Below are 6,000 nucleotides of genomic sequence, written 5' to 3'. Positions count from 1 at the left end.
GTTTCTTTGCTTTGATGATCTGTCTATTGTTGATAATGGAGTGTTGAAGTCCCCTACTATGAGTGTGTTGTTGTTGATATCCTTTTTGTGGTCTTCTAGTATTTGCTTTATGTATTTGGGTGCTCCTATGTTGGGTGCATATATGTTTATCAAAGTCATATCTTCTTGATGGATTGTTCCTTTAAGTATTATGAAATGTCCTTCTTTGTCTCTTTTTATTGTCCTTGCTTTGAAATCCATTTTGTCTGATATGAGAGCTGCTACCCCGGCTTTTTTTTTCCGGTCCGTTTGCTTGGAATATTTTTTTATATCCCTTTACTTTCAGTCTGTGTAAATCTTTTGCTTTCAGGTGTGTTTCTTGTAGACAGCAAATATGTGGATCCTGTTTTCTTATCCATTCCGTTACCCTATGTCTTTTAATTGGAGCATTTAATCCATTTACATTTAAGGTTATTATTGACGTGTATTTATTCATTTCCCTTTGTATCTCTGTTCCTCTCCTCTCTTGTTTTTTCCTTCTTTTTTCTTAGAACACTCCCTTTAGCATCTCTTGCAATGCTGGTTTGGTGGAGATGTATTCTTTTAGTCTTCCTTTGTCTGAGAAACTCCTTATTTCACCTTCTATTTAGAATGAGAGTCTTGCTGGGTAGAGTATTCTTGGTTGTAGGCCTTTGTTTTTCATTGCTTGAAATATTTTTGACCATTCCCTTCTGGCTTGTAATGTTTCTGTTGAGAAATCAGTTGATAGCCTTATCGGAGCTCCCTTGTATGTTATTTGCTGCTTTTCTCTTGCTGCTTTTAGGATTCTCTCTTTGTCTTGGAATGTTGCCATTTTAACTATGATGTGCCTTGGAGTGGGTTTTGGGGGGTTCCTCTTGATTGGAACTCTCATTGCTTCTTGGACTTGCATAGCTTTTTCTCTCATCAGGTTCGGAAAATTTTCTGTCACTATTTCTCCTATCAGATTTTCAATTCCATGTTCCTTTTCTTCTTCCTCTCGTATTCCGATGATCCTTAAATTATTTTTCCTAATGCTATCCTGTAATTCCCTTACATCTTGTTCATATTTTTTCAATCGTTTTTCATTTTGCTCTATTGTCTGGGAGTTTTTCTCTACATTATCTTCTAACTCACTAATCCGATCCTCTGCTTCGTTTAGTCTGCTTTTGACTGATTCTACTGTGTTTTTCAGTTCAGAGATTGTATTCTTAAGTTCTTCCTGGTTCTTGTTAACAATTTCTATGTCTTTTTTGATGCTGGTGTAGTTCTCTGCAAGTTCCCTGTAATTTTCTTGGAGCTGTTGGTAACTTCCTTGAAGATTGTCATAGTTGATTTTAAGGATGTCGAGTATATTGAGCTTCTTTACCACCATTGTTTTGAATTCCATGTCTGACATTTGGGCTATGTCTATTTCGTCTATCTCTCTTTCTGAGGATTCCTCTTTTCTTTTCATTGAGGGGTTATTTTTGCGTCTTACCATGTTGGATTCTTTTTGTTTTTATTTATTTGTTTTTTTTTTGGGGGGGGGTAGTCTGCTTTGACTTCCCTCCTTTGTGGTGTAATATTCTTTATCGAAGGTCTGGGAGTTTCAGTGGTGCAGTCTCTTTGATATCCTGAGCCTGATGTTCTTGAGTTACCCTTTATGTCGTTTGTTTATGCTGTTCGGTTATATTTCAGATGTTCTTTGATAGGATCTTCCTTCTGGCTAGTTGGTTGAGAATCACTCTATCCGCTTTGTCTTGAGTTCTTTTGTGGATATGCTATTCAAGACATAAACACACAGCCCAGGCAGGAGACCCACACCCTCAAAAAGTATCCCCGACTCTATCCTGCTATCGTTAGCCAACTAGCCCGTATTAATATAAATGTAAAGAGATTTGAGCTTTTATACTATAAGAAGAATAGATAAGAGTTGTTATTGGGGAGGAAAAATATAATTTTTGATAGAGGGGGTGATAGATTAATAATATTTGAGACTGTGCAAGCCAGTTAGTAATATTTACATTGTATGTTAATAAAAATAGAAGAAAAGGATAGAAAAATACATAATATAGTAAGAAAGTGGGATTGTATTGTATTTGGGTTTATATAGTAATTATATTATATTATTTAGAGTGATAGGGGGGCTAAGCTAGACACACAAATGAATAAACAACGATTAAAGAGAAAGGATGAGAAGGAGAGGTTATATGCAACACGTTAGAGATAAAGTTTGTTATTATTGGAAGAGGTGAAGGAAAAACACCCCCCCAAAAAATCCCCAAGAAAATAGAAGAAAAGAAGAAAGAAAGAGAAGAAAATAAAAAATTTACCACAACCCCCCCAAAAAAACCCCAAAAGGTAAGCAAGAAAGGAACAAAGAAAGATAGAAAAGAAAGAATACAGAAGAAAAAAAGAAAAAAGAGAGAAAAAAAAATTGAACAAAAAAAAAATATATATATATATATACCCCCCAAAACCCCCCCAAAAAAACCCCAGGAAAAGAATAAAGAAAGAAGGAAAGAAAAGAAATTATTAAGAAGAAAGAAGGAACAAGGGAGAAAAAATTTGGGAGAAAAAATTTGGAAAAAAAAACGATGTTTTTACTCCGTTTTAGCCTTGGTGTGTTGCCTTCTTTTTCTGGGTCCGCAGCTGGTCTAGTGTGGCAGGTCAGAGGTTCTTGTTTTTTTGCCGGACTGGTGTGCGCACCCAGTTGCCGCTATGGTGCGCGCCCGCGGTTGCCGGCACGGCGCGCTACCTTGCTGCCCGATGGAGCCAGTTGAGGTGCCCTTGCACGCGAGCCCCTGCGCGCTCGGGCGGCCCAAGAGTTTGCCCCGCGGTTGGAGCCCACTGCTGCCGGGCCGCGGCGGTTCCCAGTTCGCACCGAGGTGCCCCTGCGCGTGTCCCTGCACTCGCGGGCAGCCCGAGAGCTTTCACCGGGATTGGCTCCTGCTGTCGCTGGGCTGCGGCAGTTCCCCGTTCGTGCCGAGGTGCCCCTGCGCGTGTCCCTGCACTCGGGGGCGACCGGAGAGCTTTCCCCGGGATTGGCGCCCACTGACCCCTGGCTGAGGTGCTTTCGCGCTCGTGCGCCGCCCCGTGCCCTCAGTCCCGCTGAGCCGAGCTCCGGGAGCTGGTCTCCTGCCTCCCAGGGCAGGGCCGGGGACACTTGTGCTCAGTGGAAGCGAGCATTCGTGGGTCGCCGCCTCCCGCTGCTCCCGTGCCGCAGCTACCCGCCTTCCCTCACCCGTCTGGGCGGGCACAAACAGAGCCTGCGCTAGTGGTCTCCCTTCCGGCCTGGGGCCCTGGGCCCACGGGAGCTGTCTAGGGGTGTCTGTGCACGGTTCTCTGCCTGTTCAGTGGGCCCTCCCTGTGCCTGTAGGGGCACCGATCTTATGTCCTTTGGGGAGCGTCCGAGGGATGCCCGGACTCACGGCACCGCGCACCTGGGCCAGTGAGTGAGAGCACTTCCCTCTGTGCGCCCCCGCGACCCAAGGGTAGGGTTGGGGAGTGGATGTGCGCGCCTCTGCACCTGGGCTCCTCCAGAACGGCCTACCACCCCCAAACTTTCCTCCCCTCTCCACTGTCCACTACAGAAAAATATAAAGGAGAATTATGTTCTCACTTGCCCGGCAGCACGCTGTCTCCTGTCCTTCAGCGCCAATGCCACTTGGTCGGGTCCCGTCTCTGCCAGCGGGCAGAGATCCGCTCTCCGCCTGACTCCTCTCTGGGGCAGCCTGTGGTCGCCAAAAATCCTTTGTGTGCTTCCCGCCACAGCTCGGGCAGCCGCCCCAGTCAGGAATCCCCTTTAGTCCCCCCTTTCTCCGCTATCCTCACTAAACAGGTTGTTCCCAGATGGATTTTCTCTAATCCAGCAGTGCCTGGGCTCAACTCCCACCAATGTCCAGCTGCTCACTGAGATGTTCTGTCCGCAACCAGCCCAAACCGCAGACGGGTCTCCGGAGCCTAAAACCGCAACCTCTCCTCACTCCTCCGCCATCTTACCAACTCCCATGTATTATTTCTTTATTAAACATGTATGTAGTACCCAGAAGTTATAGGAGAGTTCATATAACTTTTATCTCCAGAAAAATACTGGAGTAAGGAAATCTTCACTATCTGTAAAGATACTTAAGTATTTACTACTGGGAAAATTCAGTGTACAATGCCATAACTAGTGATGGTATCAATTCCCTGTTTACTTCCTCAGAAGTATGTTTTCAGTATAGGAAAATAGTTGCTGTCCTACATCCTCACATAGGAATGTAAATCAGTTCAACATTTACAAAGGACAATTTAGAAATATATATGAGAGTCTTAGGAAGAAAACATAACTTCTGTCCTAGTAATTACACTTATAGAAGTTTAGGAAAATCTCAGAATATCTATTGAGTCAGAAAACATTTCATTGCAAGTCAAACTGGAAGTTGATCATAAGAAAGCTCCTAGAACACAGTTTCTGGAAAGATATCCCAGTTTCATTGAGCCATCGTCGTTGGCAGCCGTCCGTCTCGAGAGACGATGGTGTAGCTTCTTAAGAGTCTATCTGCACCGCTGAGAATGGCTGTGCAGTCCGACTCGGGAGTGACACGGTATCTGTCTCCTCCCGTGTTGAATCGACATCTTGTGATGACGCTGGAGTGTCCTCTCCAGTGAAGCTGAAGCTACAGAGCCTGGGCAGGGTGATATGGAGGGTCTGCTGTTGCCCATGCAGCAGACCCCCTCCTCTCTTCGCAGCTGAAGGGTCCAAGGGAAAGACGGAGTCAATACAGCTTGGCTTCAGGTGCGCCGCAGGAGTTGCCGGTGTTGACTACAATGTCAAACCGCCTTAGGGACTCCGGCTCCGGATTTTCTGTCGGGGTTTACTCCCTTAGCCATATTTTGTGACTTATCTCTGTCTTTCTCTGCGTTTCTGCTTTCTCATGGCCAAATCAATGCCCTCCCAAAATGTCACTCAGTCTTAGATATTCAGGATCATCTAATTTGATTCACTACAACTATATGCAATAGTTACCATGTCTCAATCTCATTTCCTGAGAGAATGTATCTGATTGGCTTGCTCAGATCAGCTCTTGTGGTCAATGCCCACGAGGAAGTTATCTGGTACGTTAAGACTGAAACAAAACCCGTGGGCTGTTCGGTTATGAGGGGCTTGATTGCCCATCTCCAAAAAGCATAATTTCCAATACCAGAGTTTGGTGAAAAGGAAAGGAGTTATTTATTTAAAGCTTATACAGAGTTAGAGTAATGGTAGATTTCTGTCATTAGGTCTCACTCCCTTTAAAATACCCCAAAATACTTAGTTCTGCCTGCCCCGGCCAAAACAGGCTAGTTTTAGAACAAAAAAGTCAGAGGTACCATTTCTCTCTAGGAAAATAGAAGTCCGTGGCTTCATATTTCCCAGACACAGTTTAGCTTTACTGGCAGTTCACATTCATTCGTGCCTGATTGGGGAGGTTTCGCCTGTGTCATGGTGTTTTTCAGCTCTTAATCAAGAACCCCACGGCACCTTCTTAGTCACCTGACCTTATGGGTGGCTAGTGGGGTGCTTCTGCTCTCTTTCAAACTTCATGATTATAACCTGCTCAATGGCTGCTGCCTTATTTTTAAATCACTGACTGCAGCCTGTGTCATAGCAGGTATGGTGACCAGTCGTGGCCACTTACAGAATTTTGTGCAGGCCCCGTAAGCTTTTCATCACCATTTTATGGTTAAATCCCCTCCCATCTCCTTGGCACATGGAGTGGCCATAGCTATTTACCTATTAAGAAATTAGGTATCTCTCAGGAAAATGGCTGTGCTCCACTGAGTCTCATTCCCCAAATTTTGGGGCTTCTGCTGCTTTCTCATAAAACTGCACCTTCTCAGACTATTATGGTTGGAGGGGTTCTTTCAGAAAGCAGCATGGGCATTTGGAGAAAATTATCAGCATCACTAACACAGCAACAGGAGTATTCCACATAGTATCTAGAACATTAACCAACTAGTCTAGTCTATAAGGCTGGTCAAGGTTCAAAGATTATC

Source organism: Furipterus horrens, unplaced genomic scaffold (genome assembly GCF_987537825.1).
Source record: "Furipterus horrens unplaced genomic scaffold, mFurHor1.1.pri manual_scaffold_1, whole genome shotgun sequence".
In the NCBI taxonomy this organism is placed as follows: Eukaryota; Metazoa; Chordata; class Mammalia; order Chiroptera; family Furipteridae; genus Furipterus; species Furipterus horrens.
Note: the sequence above shows the minus strand (reverse complement) of the source record.